At 37.6% G+C, this 17001-nt stretch overlaps 1 protein-coding gene across 1 annotated transcript in view; it reads left to right on the top strand.

The window, feature by feature from the left end:
* LOC148164506 (uncharacterized) overlaps nt 1-17001 on the top strand; it is a 276999-nt gene that overhangs the window by 202733 nt on the left and 57265 nt on the right. The gene's annotated exons all lie outside the window — the stretch shown is intronic.

Genomic DNA, 17001 nt, shown 5'->3' with positions numbered 1-17001 from the left:
GCTTTCTTTTGTCTTCCCCATCTTGGAAGGCTTTGCTGGCCTCTCTTCTTCATATGTCTTTCTCAGTCGGCTTACGTTTCCTTAGCACACAAGAAAACTAGAAAATTCTTGGCACAAACGTAAGCAAAGCTGTATAAAGCAAGATTATTTCAACTGTTTTTCTCATAGTGGGAATTCCTGAGTTCTTTTGTTAGTGGAGAGCTTTTAACATTTTAAATATGTTCCTTATTATATAGTGTCAGTGCAAATTGAACGAACCTTTTAGAATTTCTTTTTTTTCTTCACTAATATGTTTATTTTTACTTATTTTTTTAATTTTAATTCCAATGTAGTAAACATACAGTGTTATATTAGTTTCAGGTGTACAATATAGTGATTCAACAATTCCATATATTACTTGGTGCTCATCAAGATAAGGGTACTCTTAATCCCCTTCACCTGTTTCACCCAATCCCCACCCACCTCCCCTCTGCTAACCATTAGTTTGTTCTCTATAGTTAAGAGTCTGTTTTTTGTTTCGTCTCTTTATTTTTTCTTTGCTCATTTGTTTCTTAAATTCCACATATAAGTGAAATCATATGATTTGTCATTTTCTGGCTTATTTCACTTACCATTATACTCTCTAGATGCATACATATTGCAGATGGCAAGATTTCCTTCTTTTTATGGCGGAATAATATTCCATTATACGTATATACCATCTCTTCTTTATCCGTTCATCTATTGTTGGACACTTGGTCTGCTTCCATAATTTGGCTATTGTAAATAATACTGCAATAAACCTAGGGGTGCATGTATCCTTTTGAATCAGTGTTCCCATATTCTTTGGGTAAATAGTAGTGCAATTACTGGATCATATGGCAATTCTATTTTTAACTTTTCAAGGAACATCCGTACTATCTTACGCAGTGGCTGCACCAGTTTGCATCGCCACCGGTACACACAAGGGTTCCTTTTTCTCCATATCCTTACCAACATTTCTTTCTTGTGTTTTTGATTTTAGCCATTTTTACAGGTGTGAGGTGATATCTCATTGTAGTTTTGATTTGCATTTCCCTGATGATGAGTGATGTTGAGCATCTTTTCATGTGTCTGTTGGCTATCTGTGTGTCATCTTCGGAGAAATGTATATTCATATCTTCTGCCCATTTTCTAATTGAACTATTTGTTTTTTTGATATTGCGTTTATAAGTTTTCATGTATTTTGGATGCTAACCTTTTATTGGATATGTCATTTGCAAATATTCTCTTCCATTCAGTAGGTTGTCTTTTAGTTTTCTTGGTTGTTTCTTTTGCTGTGCAGAAGCTTTTTATTTTGATATAGTCCCAATAGTGTCTTTTTGCTTTTGTTTCCCTTACATTAGGAGAGATATCTAGAAAGATGTTGCTATAGTCAATGTGGGAGAAATTACTGCCTGTGCTCTCTTCTAGGATTTTTATAGTTTCAGGTCTCACATTTAGGTCCTTAATCCATTTTGAGTTTATTTTTGCGTAGGGTGTAAGAAAGTAGTCCAATTTCTTTCTTTTGCATGTTGCTCTCCAGTTTTCCAGCACTGTTTGTGGAAGAGACTGTCTTTCCTATTGGACATTCTTGCCTCTTTTGTTGAAGATCAATTGAATATATAATAGTAGGTTTATCTCTGGACTCTGTATTCTGTTCTATTGATGTAAGTGTCGATTTTTGTACCAGTACCATACTATTTTGATTACTACAGCTTTGTAATACAATTTGAAGTCCAGAATTGTGATGCCTCTGACTTCGTTTTTCTTTTTCAAGATTGCTTTGGCTATACAGGGTCTTTTGTGGTTCCATACAAATTTTGGGATTGTTTGTTTTAGTTCTATGAAAAATACTGTAGGTATTTTGATAGGAATTGCATTAAATGTGTAGATTGCTTTGAGTAGTATAAACATTTAAACAATATTTGTTCTTCCAATCCATGAGCATGGAATGTCTTTCCATTTATTTGTGTTGTCTTCAATTTCTTTCATCGATGTTTTATAGTTTTCAGAGTACAGATCTTTTACCTCCTTGGTTAAGTTTGTCCCTAGGTATTTTATTCTTTTTGGTGCAATTGTAAATGTGATTGTTTCTTAATTTCTCTTTTTGCTGCTTCATTTTTGGTGTATAGAAATGCAGCAGATTTCTGTAGATTGATTTTGTATTCTGCAACATTACTGAATTCATTTCAGTTCTAGTAGTATTTTGATGGGTCTTTTGAGTTTTCTATGTATAGTATCATGTCATCTGTAAAAAGTGGAAGTTTTACTTCTTCTTTACCAATTTGGATGACTTTTATTCCTTTCTTTTGTTGGATTGCTGTGGCTACGACTTCCAGTACTGTGCTAAATAAAAATGGCAAAAGTGGACATCTTTGTGTTGTTCCTGTCCTTGGGGGAAAGGCTCTCAGTTTTTCACTATTGAGGATGATGTTATCTGTGGGTTTATATAATACAAGGCCTGTATTATATTGAGGTATGTTTCCTTCTAAACCTACTTTGTTGAGGATTTTTATCATGAATGGATGTTGTATTTTGTCAAATGCTTTTTCTACATCTATTGAAATGATCATATGGTTCTTATCCTTTCTCTTACTGATGTGATGTATCACATTGATTGATTTGTGATTATTTAAGCACACTTAAAATCCAGGAATAAATCCCACTTGATTGTGGTGAATAATTTTTTTAAGGTATTGTTGGATTTGGTTTGGTAATATTTTTGCATCTATGTTCGTAGTTCTTTTTTTTTGTTGTGTCTTTATCTGGATTTGGCAATGGGGTAATGCTGGCCTTACAGAATAAATTCAGAAGTTTTCCTTCCTCTTCTATTTTTTTGAATCATTGTAGAAGAATTGGTATTAACTCTTCTTTAAAGGTTTGGTAAAGTTCACCTGTGAGGCCATCTGGTCCTGGACTTCTGTTTTTTGGGAATTTTTTGATGTTTTGATGAGTTTTTTGATTACTGAATCAATTTCATTGCTGATAATCAGTCTGTTCAAATTTTCTATTTCTTCCTAATTCAGTTGTGGGACATTATATGTTTCTAGGAATTTATGCATTTATTCTAGATTGTCCAATGTTTTTGCATATAATTTTTCATAATATTCTGTTACAGTTGTCTGTATTTCTGTGGTTTCAGTTGTTGTTTTACCTCTTATTTCAGAATCTGTTCATTTGAATCCTTTTTTTTAATGAGTCTGTCTAAAGATTTATCAATTTTGTTGATCATTTCAAAGAACCAACTCTTAGTTTCATTGATCTATTCTGTTGGTGTTTTTAGTCTCTATTTTGTTTATTTTTGCTCTAATCTTTATTTCCTTCCTTCTACTTGTTTTGGGTTTTGTTTGTTGTTTTTTTGTTTTTGTTTTTGTTTTTGTTTTACTTTAGGTGTAAGGTTAGGTTGTTCAAGATTTTTCTTGCTTCTTGAGAAAGGCCTGTATTACTATAATTTTCCCTCTTAGAACCACTTTTGCTGCATCCCAAAGATTTTGAAGCATTATGTTTTCATTTTCACTTGTCTCCATGTACTTTTTGTTTCCTCTTTGATTTCTTGGTTTAGTAGGATGTTATTTAACCTCCATGTATTTGTACTCTCTCCAGATTTTTTCTTGTGGGTGATTTCTAATTTCTAATTTCTTAGTCAGAAAAGATGCATGGTCTGACTTCAATCTTTTTGAGTTTGTTGAGATTTATTTTATGGCCTATTATGTGATCTATTCTGGAGAATGTTCTTTGTGCACTTGAAAAGAATGTGTATTCTGCTGTTTTAAGATGGAATGTTCTGAATATACCTATTTATCCAATGTGTCACTCAAAGCTACTGTTTCCTTGTTGATTTTCTGTCTGGATGATCTGTCCCTTGATGTAAGTGTGGTGGTAAAGTCCCCAATCTTATTATATACTATTAATTCATTTCTTTATGTTTGTTATTAACTGCTTTATGTATTTGGGTACTCTCATGTTGGGTGCATAAATACTTAAAATTTATATCTTCTTGTTGGATTGTCCCTTTTAGGATTATATAGTGTCCTTCTTTGTCTCTTGTTACAGTCTTTGTTTTAAAGTCTATTTTTTTCCTGATATAAGTATTGCTACCTCAGCTTTTTTTTCATATCCATTTGCGTGATAAGCGTTTCTCCATCCCCTCACTTTCAATCTGTATGTGTCTTTAGGTCTGAAAAGAGTCTCTTGTTGGCAGCTTTAGGTGGGTCTTGATTTTTATACATTCTGTCACCCTATGTCTCCTGACTGGAGAGTGCAGTTGATCTACATTCAAAGTAATTATTGATAGGTATGTAATTATTGCCATTTTGTTACTTGTCTTATGGTTGTTTTTGTAGTTCTTCTGTTCCTTTCTTCCCTTGCTCTTTTCTCTCATGATAAGGTGACTTTCTTTAATGAGATATTGGATTCCTTTCTCTCTTTTTTTTTGTGCATATTTTTTTAATCTGGTCTTTCATTTTTGGTTACTATTAGATTTGTATATAACATCTTCTGCATATAGAAGTCTATATTAAGTTGATGGTTGCTTAAGTTTGAACCAGTTCTTTACTCCCCACCCCTCCCTGCCTATGTTTTAGGTTTATGCTGTCATACTTTATATCCTTTTATTTTATGAATCCTTTGACTGATTTTTACAGATATTACTTATTTTTATTGCTTTTGTGCTTCCTACTTTTCTAACTCTTACTTATGACCTTTCCCTTCCACTCAAAGAGTCCCCTTTAATATCTTGCAGGGCTGGTTAGTGGTCATGAATTCCTTTAACTTTTGTCTGGGAAATTCTTTATTTCTCCTTCTATTCTGCAAGACACCCTGCTAGGTAGACTATTCTTGCTCTTTCAGCACTTTGAATGTATCATGCCTCCGCCTTCTGACCTTCAAAGTTTGTACTGAAAAATCTGCTGACAGCCTTTTAGGATCCCTTGTATGTAACTGTTTTCTTTTCTCTTGCCACTTTTAAAATTCTTTATCACTACTTTGTGCCATTTTAGTTACAATGTGTCCTGGTGTTGACCTCCTTGGGCTGATATTGTTGGGGAATCTCTGTGCCTCTTGGGTCTGGATTTCTATTTCCTTCCCCAGATTTGGGAAATTTCCAGCTATTATTTCTTTAAGTAAAGAGTCTGTCCCCTTTTCTGTCTCTTCTGCTTCTGTGATCCCTATAATACGAATGTTACTACATTTGATGGAGTCACTGAGTTCCCTAAGTCTATTCTTATTTTGCATTTTTTTTTCTCTTACATGCTCAGCTTGATTACTTTCCATTACTCTGTCTTCCAGGTCATTGATTGCTTCTTCTGCTTCCTCTAGTCTACTATTTATTCCATCTAATGTATTTTTAATTTCATTTATCATATTCGTCATCTCTGATTTGTTCATTTTTATCTCTTTGTTAAAGGTCTCACTGATGTCCTCTGTTCTTTTCTCAAGTCCAGTGAGTATTTTTATGATCATTACTTTAAATTCTCTATCAGAAATATTGCTTATCTCTGTTTTGCTTAGGTCTCTTGCTGTGATTTTGTCCTCTTCTTTCATTTGGGACATATTCCTCTGTCTCCTCATTTTGTGTAACTCTCTGTGTCTGTTTCCATGTGTTAGGAAAGTCAGCTACATCCCTATTCTTGAAAGTAGTGAACTTATGAAGAAAACATCCTGTAGAGCCCTGTAGTGCAATATTCCTTTTTCATCAGAACCTGACACTTCATGGGTGTCTCATATGTGTATTGTGTGCATTCTGCTGTTGTGCCTGAGTCATCTGCATTGTGTCTCTTTGCCTGTTGTGGGCAGTGTTTGGTCCCTGTGGTGTTAGTGTACCAGTCTAGGGACACCTTGGGCTTGAGTTGAGTCAGACCAGGCATTTGCCAAAGATGCAATAGCACTAAAGTACAAGGCACTTACCCTATGTTATACCCTGAGAAATTTTCACTGGTGGGCTGGGCCTGCAATCAGACTAGTTTCTGCCCCCAGCCCACTAATGGGGCCTCAGTCAGACTGGTTATCTTTCCCTCTCCCCAGGGCAGGAGTCAGTTTGGAGTGGTGCTGGCCCCTGTTAGGGCAGCTTGCACACTGCCAGGCTTATGGCCCTGGTTTGGATGGGCTTTGGCCAAGAGCATGTTAGAGGAGGCAGATCCACAAAGCACACAGGGGCAGGGCACACAGTTGTAACAAGATTTGGGTGGGTAGATTGTCAAGATTGGCACCAGTCTTATGGGGGAGGGGACCTGCAGCACTGAGACTGAGGCAGGACTGTCTCTGGAAGGGGCAGATCCATCAAAACATGGCATCGGGGAGAGGGGTGGAGACCTAGGTGCATTGTTATTAATTAGCTAGGAGTATGGGCACTGTGCTGGTTCCAATAGGTGGCCATGTGTTTATGCTGTGGGGTAGGGGAGGGAAATGGCCCCTGCCTACCCCTTTGTTTCCGGAGGAGTCTCCTAGGGATATCCCTCCAGGATGTGCTCTGAGATTAGTAAACATTCCTCCCTCCTATATGCCCCAGGCGTTTTTCAAACTGCTGTTTCTATGCCATACCTCAGAAGGGTTGTTTGTTGTGCTGTCTCTTTAAGGGCCAGGTCTCAGTTTCCTCTGGCCCTCCCAGCTCTCCCAGAGCTGAGCCTGCTGATTTTTAAAAGTCCCACTGGTTGTAAGAACTCACAAAATTCAGCCCCTCTGGTTTTCAAAGCCAAATGTTATGGGGATTTATCTTCCCCATGTGGGCTCCCTGGTATGGTAGTCTGTTTCTCTCCCTTCCCACAGACAGACCTGTGGTCCTTTAGCTCCTGACAGTGTCTCCATCTTTCCTACCCTCTTTGATGTGGCCTCTTCTCTACATTAATTGTGGAGTTTGTTCTGTCAGTCTTCACATGGTTTTCAGGGTTATTTACGCTAATGTGAATGTTATCTAGTTTATCTGTGGGACAAGGTGAGCTTAGAGTCCTTCTTCTCTGCTACCTTCCCAGCAATCCCTAGAATTTCTTTTAAAAAGGAGGAAAGGGTGCCTGGGTGACTCAGTCAATTAAGTGTCTGCCTTCAGCTCAGGTCATGATCCCAGGGTCCTGGGATCAAGCCCCTTGTCCAGCTTCCTGCTCAGCGGGGAGTCTGATTCTCCCTCTCATTCTGCCCTGCCCCTGAGTGCTCTCTCTCTCTTAACTAAATAAATAAAATATCTTAAAAAAAAAAAAAGAAGGTGGAAAGTTTCCTTCCAACCCAATTAGGACAGCTGCCTGGATACACAATCTTCATAAAGAACAGTGTGCTGGCAAAGGAACATTTGGAGCAGGGTTATATACCATTTTTCCATAAAAAGTTACAAGTTATTAGACAAAAAATAATTCAGGAAGTTGCAGACCTTAAGTTTCTAGCGTATGCTGGGCTGTATGACTTAACTCGAATGAGAACTAGGAAAATTTCTTACTTTTTCTTATCATTTGTGTTCAGAAAGTTCCTTTTCGATTATTTTCTTTAATGAAGCAGATGTACAATGTGTGGGGGCAGAAACAGAGACCATGCTTTGAGGTTTGCCGAGTCATTTTGACCTTGGTAAATGTTATGTCCAGCTTCCCTGGGAGCCAAGGCACAGGGCCCTAAAATATTAAGGTTGAAAATTACTTTATTGATAGATAAGGAAAGAAATGGAACAAGTGTGTAACAGGAAAATGAGAGGCAGTGGGGAAATTCCTATGGAAGCCAGGCTGTGTGAGTTCAGGGAAGCTCTTCGCCTTCCTCCTCCACTTGCCTCACCATCCTCCTTGTCTATGGAAACTTCCTCATAAGGGGCCAGATGGTAAATATTTTAGAATTTGCTAGCCATTAGATCTTTGTCACAACTATTCAGTGAGAGCATCCATAGAGAGTATGTAAACAAATGGGTGTGGCTATATTCCACTAAGACATTTTTAACAAAAGTAGGCAATGGGACAGGTTTGGCCTATGGGCCATGGCTTGCTAACCCTTTGTTTAGGTAAATGTGGTGCTTCTATATGCTGGGGGTATATGGAGTGGTCACCCCATGTACCGTTGTCTTATTAACAAGTTGTAGTTCCAGAATCCCAATTTGAGTGTCTCCTTCTATGGACATTTGGGTCAAATGGTTTATAAAAATTTTATTGCTTTGGAGCAGAGATACAGAAAAGGAGTGTATTTATTCCATTTGTCTCAGCATCATCCAAGTGAGTGCCTGCCTGGGTGCCTAGGCCATGCATGCACATGTCTGCACAACTCGTTATCGAACTCCCAGCAAAGAGCACTGCCGGTAGTTCCTAGATAGGTCAAAGAGAAAAAAAGTGGTGATGGAATATAGTTACTGGTAATAAGGATGAGGCTGGTTTTGTTGGGCAGGGGGCGGAGATCTGGCCAGGTCTACAGGCCCCTGTGAGTGAGTGAGGAAGACTAACGTTTGGGTATATATCAAGGTGATTTCAGCTAACCCAAGGGAGCTGGGCTTTGGTGAAGGTTATATAGACATTTCAGGGGTTTTCTGCCCACATTTGCTAGGCATGGCATGCTCATCCCAAACACAGATTAAGAAACAGAGTTCCCATGGATGCAGCACAAGGTCATCCCTAAGATATAAAAGCTTGCAGGCACTGCCATCATGTGGTTATTCAAAATCAGAGAGTTCCCAGAGATGCCTCTCTTTGGTTTAGTTTAAGAAAGCTAAATGAAAGATCTTGGAGGATCTAAAGGGGTTTCAAGCTACTGTGAGAGTAAAAAAAAAATAAGGAAAAACTACTTGAAGCCATTCTGAGTTTTATCTTATTAAAAATGATTAGTCATGTATTCAAAAGTGTAAACAACCTAAAGGATGAAATTGTGGCAAATTATCATCACCAGTTAGAAACTATTTGGAAAGAGCACTCAGGGCTTGAACTTAATTACTAAACAACCTTTACTCTACCACAGGCTTTTGGAATGATCTAAGACTGGTGCTTCATAACACTACCAAAAAAATTCTCCTGTTAAAATGCTGAGATAGCTGAATTTCAGACATTAGTCCAGCACTGTAAGAACAGTATTTTTAGAAAGTAGAAAATATACAATCCAAGCTCATGGCTTTACAGTTAAAACAATTAGGAAAATTTAAAGATAGGACCCAAAAATATAGGCCTCCATTGACCAGGATGTTTCCTGGTATTGTAAAGAAAAAGGCCATTGGATTTATTAATAAGGAAGAGGCTGGTTTGGTTGGGCAGGTGGGGTAATCTGCCCAGGTCTACAGGCCCCTGTGAGTGAGTGAGGAAGCCTAACATTTGGGTGTATATCAAGGTGATTTCAGCTAGCCCAAGGGAGCTGGACATTGGTGAAGGCCACCCTCAAAAGGAGGCAAAAGACCCAAATTCCTTCTTCACAGGAGGAATACTAACTCCGCTCTGAGGAAGCAGACCTTCCATGCCCTTAAATGCCACTAAATTCACATGTTATATTACCCTCTTGAGTTGAATGGCACCTACCACACTTCTCATTAATATTGGGGTGACATGTTCCACCCATAGTACTGCCTCATTTCCCTCCCTCTTCCTCAAAGTCACCAAACATTGCCAGCTTTAACAATTTGCCTCCCAGTCCCTCAATATCTCTATAGGATCTCTTAAGGCTCAACACAATTTCCTTCTTAGCCTCACCATCCCAACAGCTTCTTGAAATGGGATATTGAATTCATTGTGACCTTGAAGGACTCCCTTCACAAGTCCCCTTATTCATCTCCCTCATGCCTGTGTCCCCTAAAGGCTTTGTCTGACTCCCCAAGTACCCATCTTATTGAGGATTTAAACCAATTAGTGGACAGGATTTCTCTGTTTTGTGGGCAAGGAATTCTGATATCAGGCATCCATGGGGTATGGAACCCCATGATATAACACCATAATAAGTAGAGGTAAAGCCATTTATGCTATTCCCCAAGACTCCCCCAATATAATTTATAAGAGGGGCTTAGCCAACAATTCAGGGATTACTAAATAAGGGACTTCTGGTTCCTATGTCCAGATCATTTCATTTTGGCTGTTAAAAGACCTGAAGTCTATTAATATGTCACCCTTCAAAACACCTACATACTCCATTTTTCAATCCACCCTTGTTAGACTTTTTGCTTCCCACTCCAGCCCCTCAACTCTCTAGAGTCACTCAAACTTTAGGCCCCTTCCCTTCACTGGGGGCTCTTGAGAGACCCCAAAAATAACTACCTGAGGCTGAGAAAACTAATTACAAACAGTGGATATTTTACCCAGTTAGATGAATTGTAGAAACACCCAGCTGCCTAGTGTCTCCTTACTTAGTTCCAGTCCCAAAATTTAGTTCACAGTCTGTAAGATTGCAGATCAAGGAAAATCATACAAGTCTCCTTCAACAATTTGCACTGCATTTCACAAATTTTGGTAAGTTGTATTTTTATTTTTTTTAAGTTTTTATTTTAATCACCCAGTGCTTATCACTGCAAGTGCACTCCTTAATCCCCATCACCTCTTTCACCCAACCTCACCCCACACACCTCCCCTATGGTAACCTTCAGTTTGTTCTCTATAGTTAAGAGTCTGTGTCTTGGTTTGTTTCTCTCTCTTTTCACTTTTGCTCATTTGTTTTGTTTCATGAATTCCACAGATGAGTGGAATAATGGAATATATATATGCCATTTCTTTTTTCATTCTTCAATTGAGAGACACATGAGCTGCTCCCATATCTTGGCTATTATAAATAATGCTCCAGTGGCAGTATTTACATAGGAGTGCATGTATCCTTTTGAATTAATGTTTTTGTATTCTTTGGGTAAATAGCCAGTAGAGTGATGCTGGATCATAGGCTAGTTCCACTTTGCCTTTTGAGAAACCTCCATACTGTTTTCCACGGTGGCTACACCAGTTTGCATTCCCACAACAGAGCACGAGGGTTCCTTTTCCTCCACATCCTCACCAACACCTGCTGTTCCTTGTGTGGTTGATTTGAGCCATTCTGACATGTGTGAGGTGATATCTCCTTATAGTTTTGATTTGCATTTCACTAAAGATAAATGACGATGAGCATTTTCATGTGTCTCTTGGCCATCTGTATGTCTTCTGTGGAGAAATGTTTGTTCATGTCTTCTGCCCATTTTTTAACTGGATTGTTTTTTGGGTGTTGAGTTTGATAAGTTATTTATATATTTTAGATACTAACCCTTTATCACATATGTCATTTGCAAATATCTACTCCCATTCCATGGGTTGCCTTTCAGTTTTGTTGATTGTTTCCTTTGCTCTACAGGAGCTTTTTATTTTGATGTGGTCAAAATAGTTTATTTTTGCTTTTGTTTCCCTTGCCTCAGGGGACCTACCAAGAAAGTAATTGCTACAGCCCACATCAGAGACAATACTGCCTGCTTTTGTGGTTTCATATCCCACATTTAGGTCTTTAATCCACTTTGAGTTTGTTTTTGTGTATGGTGTAAGGAAGTGGCCTAGTTTCTTTCTTTTGCATGTTACTGTCCAGATTTCCCAATACCATTTGTTGAAGACGCTGTCTTTTTCCCATTGGATATTTTTCCTGCTTTGTCAAAGATTAGTTGACTATAGAGTTGTAGGTTTATTTCTGGGTTTTCTATTCTGTTCTATTGATCTTTGTGTCTGTTTTGTGCCAGTACCATACTATTTTGATTACTATAGCTTTGTAATATAACTTGGAGTCCAGAATTGTAATGCTTCCAGCTTTGCTTTTCTTTTTCAAGATTGCTTTCGCTGTTCAGGGTCTTTTGTGGTTCCATACAAATTAGAATTGTTTGTTCTAGTTTTGTGAAAAATACTGTTGGTATTTTGATAAGGATTGCATTAAATGTGTAGATTGCTTTGAGTGGTACAGACATTTTAACAATATTTGTTCTTCCAATCCATGAGCATGGAATGTCTTTCCATTTCTTTGCATCATCTTGAATTTCTTTCATCAGTGTTTTATATTCCAGAGTGTTGAATTTTCACCCCTTTGGTTAAGTTAATTCCTAGGTATCTTATTATTTTTGATGCAATTATAAATGGCATTATTTCTTAATTTCTCTTTCTGCTGCTGCATTATTGGTGTATAGAAATACCACAGAGTTCTGTAAATTTATTTTGTATCCTGCAACATTACTGAATTCATTGATCAGTTCTGGCAGTTTTTTGGTGGAATCTTTCATGTTTTCCATGTGAAGTTTTACTTCTTCCTTACCAATTTGGATGCCTTTTATGTCTCTTTGTTGTTGATAGCTGTGGCTAGGATTTCCATTACTATGTTGAATAAAAGTGGTGAAATTAGTCAGCACCCTTGTCCTGTTCCCGACCTTAGGTGAAAGGCTCTCAGTTTTGTACCATTGAGGGTGATGTTAGCTGTGGATTCTTCATACAAGTTCTTTATTATATTGAAATGTGTTCCCTCTAAACCTACTTTGTTGAGAGTTTTGTTCATGCTGTAGTTTGTCAAAAGCTTTTTCTGCATCTATTGAAATGATCCTATGGTTCTTATCCTTTCTCTTATTGATGCGATGTATCACACTGATTGATTTGTGAATATTGAACCTCCCTTCCAACCAAGGAATAAATGCCATTTTATTGTGAATATTTTTAAGGTATTGTTGGATTTGGTTTGCTGGTATTCTGTTGAGGAGTTTTGCATCTATGTTCATCAGAGATATCGGCCTGTAGTTCTCTTTTTTTTTGTGGTGTCTTTCTCTGGTTTTGAGATCAGGGTAATGCTGGCCTCATAGAATGAATTTGGAAGTTCTCCTTCCTCTTCTTGTTTTTGGAATAGTTTGAGAAGAATAGGTATTAACTCATTTTTAAATGTTTGTTAGAATTTCCCTATGATGCCATCTGGTTCTGGACTTGTGTTTGTTGGGAGTTTTTTGATTACTGATTCAATCTCATGGCTGGGAATTGGTCTGTTTAGTTTTTTTATTTTTTCCTGCTTCAGTTTTAATAGTTTATGTGTTTCTAGGAATTTATCCATTTCTTCTGGGTTGTCCAATTTGTTGACATACAGTTTTTCATAATATTCTTTTACAATTGTATTTCTGTGGTGTTGGCTGTTAGTTCTCCTCTCTCATTTGTGAATTCATTTGTTTGGGTCCTTTCTCTTTTTTTCTTGATAAGTTTGGCTAGAGATTTATCAATTTTATTGATTTTTTTCAAAGAACCAGCTCCTGGTTTCATTGATCTGTCCTATTGTTTTTTAGTTTCTATTTCACTTATTTCTGCTCTAATCTTTATTCTTTTTTCCTTCTGCTGGTTTTAGGTTTTGTTTGTTGTTCTGTTTCCGTCTCCTTTAGACATAGGTTAGGTTGTTTCTTTGAGATGTTTCTTGCTTCTTGCACTAGGCCTGTACTGCTATAAACTTACTTCTTAGAACCTCTTTTACTGTATCCTAAAGGTTTTGAACCTCAGTGTTTTCATTTTCATTTGTGTCCACGTACATTTTTATTCTTGTTTTTTTAATTATTTTTATGTTATATTAATCACCACACATTACATCATTAGTTTTTGATGTAGTGTTCCATGATTCATTGTTTGCATATAACACCCAGTGCTCCATGCAGAACGTGCCCTCCTTAATACCCGTCACCAGGCTAACCCATCCCCCCACCTGCCTCCCCTCTAGAACTCAGTTTGTTTATCAGAGTTCATAGTCTCTCATGGTTCATGAGATATCACCTCACACCAGTCAGAATGGCTAAAATTAACAAGTCAGGAAACGACAGATGGTGGTGGGGATGTGGAGAAAGGGGAACCCTCCTACACTGTTGGTGGGAATGCAAGCAGGTACAGCCACTCTGAAAAACAGCATTGAGGTTCCTCAAAAAGTTGAAAATAGAGCTACCATACGATCCAGCAATTGCACTACTGGGTATTTAGCCCAAAGATACAAATATAGGGATTCGAAGGGGTACATGTACCCTGATGTTTATTTCTTGTTTTATTTCCTGGTTGATCCATTTATTGTTTGGTAGCATGTTATTTAACCTCCATGTGTTTGTGCTCTTTCCAGATTATTCTTGAGGTTGACTTCTAGTTTCATAGTGCTGTGGTCAGAAAAGATACACGGCATGGGGGCGCCTGGGTAGCTCAGTTGGTTAGACCTCTGCCTTTGGCTCAGGTCATGATCTCAGGGTCCTGGGATGGAGTCTAGCTCTCTGCTCAGAGGGGAACCTGCTTCTTCCTCTCCCTCTGCCTGCCCTTCCCTTTTGCTTGTGCTCTCTCTCTTTGTCAAATAAATAAATAAATAAATAAAATCTTTAAAAAAAAGATACATGGCATGACTTTGATCTTCTTGAATTTGTTGAGACTTGTTTTGTGGCTCAATATGTGATCCTAGAGAGTATTATGCTACACAAAATAAATCAGTCAGAGAAAGACAAATATTATATGATTTCACTCATATGTGGAATCCAAGAAACAAAACAGTTGAACATAGGGGAAGGGAAGGAAAAATAAAAAAAGACGAAATCAGAGAGGGAGACAAACCATAATTTGTTATATGCAACTGATGAATCACTAAACTATACCTCTGAAACAAGGAAGGAAGGAAGAAAGAAAGAAAGAAAAAATTGCTCCTATTCTAGAGATAGTTCCATGTGCACTTGAAAAATTTGTGTGTTCTGTTATTTTATGATGGAATGTCCTGAATACATCTGTTAAATTCATCTGGTCCAATGTGTCATTCAAAGCTACTGTTTCCTTGTTGATTTTCTGTTTGGATAATCTGTCCATTGATGTAAGTGGGGTGTTAAAGTCCCCTACTACTATTATACTATTGTTACGTTCTTTATGTTCATTATTAGGTGCTTTATGTAGTTTGGTGCTCCCAAGTGGGGTGCATAAATATTTACAATTGTTATATCTTCTTATTGGATTGTCCCTTTATGATTACAAAGAGTCCTTCTTTGTCTTCTGTTACAGTCTTTGTTTTAAAGTCTCATTTCGTCTGATATAAATATTGCTACCCTGGCTTTCTTTTCACATTTATTTGCATGATAAATGTTTCTCCATCCCCTCACTTCCATTATGCAGGTGTCTTTAGGTCTGAGTCTCTTGTAGGCAGCATACAGATGAGTCTTGGTTTTTTGTTTTTTCTTTTATCCATTCTGTCACCCTATGTCTTTTTTATTTGAGCGTTTAGTCAATTTACGTTCAGAGTAATTATTGATAGATATATATTTATTGCAATTTTATTACTTGTTTTGTGGTTGTTTCTGAGGATTTTCTCTGATCTTTCTTGTCTTTCTTTCATGGTTTGCTGGTTTTCTTTAGTGATATATTTGGATTTCTTTCTCTTTTCTCTTTGCATATTTGTTAGTTTTTGATTTTACCATTGTTAGTAGATTTTACCATTAGGTTTGCATATAAGATTTTCTGCATATAGAAGTCTATATTGAGTTGATGGTTGTTAAAGTTTCAACCCATTCTTTCCTCCTCTCCTCCCATGTATTAGATATATGGTGTCATATTTTACATCCTTTAATTTTGTGAGTTTCTTGACTGTTTGTTTTTTTACAGAAGTATTCATTTTTACTGCTTTTGTGTTTCCTCCTTTCACACTGTCATTTTTGGTCTTTCCTTTCCACTCAAAGATTCCCCTTTCATATTTCTTATAGGTCTGCTTTAGTGGTCATGAACTCCTTTAGTTTTGGTTTGTTTGAGAAACTGTTTATCTCTCCTTCTATTCTGAATAACAGCCTTGCAGGATAGAGTGTTCTTGGCCACAGATTTTTCTCATTCAGCACTTTGAATATATCATGCCACTCCTTTCTGACTTGGAATGTTTCTGCTGAAAAATCCACTGATAGCCTTATGAGGGACTCCTTTGTATATAACTATCTTCTTTTGTCTTGCTGCTTTTAATAATTTTTCTTACCCCTATATTTTGCCATTTAATTATAATATGTTTTGGTATGGATCTGCTTTTGTTGACTTTATTGGGGGTTAACTTTGTCTCCCGGATCTGGATATGTTTCCTCCTCCAGATTAGGGAAGTTTTCAGCTATTATTTCTTCAAATAAATTTTCTGCCCCCTTTTCTCTCTCTTCTTCTGGGACTCCTATAATGCAAATGTTATTACATTTGAGGGAGTCACTAAGTTCCCTAAGTCTATTCTTGTTGGCATAATTCTCTATTCTCTCTTTTGCTCAACTTGATTACTTTCCATTTCATCTAGTGCCTGCTACCTCTGCTGAACCCAGCAGGAAGGCTGCAAAAAGTAGAAATGGGATATGGTGGGCTGGTGCCATTTCTACTGCAGTAGAGAGCATCAGGAAAGAGAATGGGACAGACCTCAGAGCAAGCAGGAGAAGACCAACATTGATGTCCACCCCAGATATTGGTATTAGAGAGATAGAAAATAGTATCTATGAGAAAAAGGGCTGAGAAAAACTCAAGAGCTCATTTTTAACAAATATATTTACTTCTGATAATCACTTAGACCTACGAGGGAAAACCACTTTGAGCATTTACTGAAGGTCAGAAACCTTTGGCCCTCAGCTTACTCTGGGATTCTGGCTTTGGAGCTATAAAGCCCAAGCCCTGCCCTGTGAGAGAGCTTTCACATTATACTTCCCTCCCACCATCCAGTTATCAAGAGCCTTGCATCAGGGGCCGCTGGGTGGCTCATTTGGTTAAGCGTCTGCTTTCAGCTCAGGTCATGATCCCAGGGTCCTGGGATCGTGTCCCACATCAGGCTCCCGCCTCAGCGGGGAGCCTGCTTCTCCCTCTCTCCCTTGTTCTCTCCCTCTCTCAAATAAATAAATAAAATCTTTACAAAAAAAAAAAAAAGAGAGAGAGAGAGAACCTGCATCAGACTATTAATGTAATCCTGCTACTTGGGAACCTGTCTGTGGTTTGGTTCCATCAGATCCAAGAACACAACATTTTCAAAGTTAAGTGTTTACATTTTTCACTAAAAGCAATAGGAGAGATATTTATTACCTTTTGAAATGATAAACAGATGTTACCCTTATTCACACAATCATTCATCTATTTATTCATTCTTTCAATCACCATGAACCCT

Source organism: Eumetopias jubatus, unplaced genomic scaffold (assembly GCF_037043125.1).
Source record: "Eumetopias jubatus isolate StellerSeaLion01/CBP00866 unplaced genomic scaffold, mEumJub1_p1.0 scaffold_4, whole genome shotgun sequence".
In the NCBI taxonomy this organism is placed as follows: domain Eukaryota; kingdom Metazoa; phylum Chordata; class Mammalia; order Carnivora; family Otariidae; genus Eumetopias; species Eumetopias jubatus.
The sequence above is the reverse complement of the archived record's forward strand: the minus strand, read 5'-3'. Positions and strand labels throughout refer to the sequence as shown.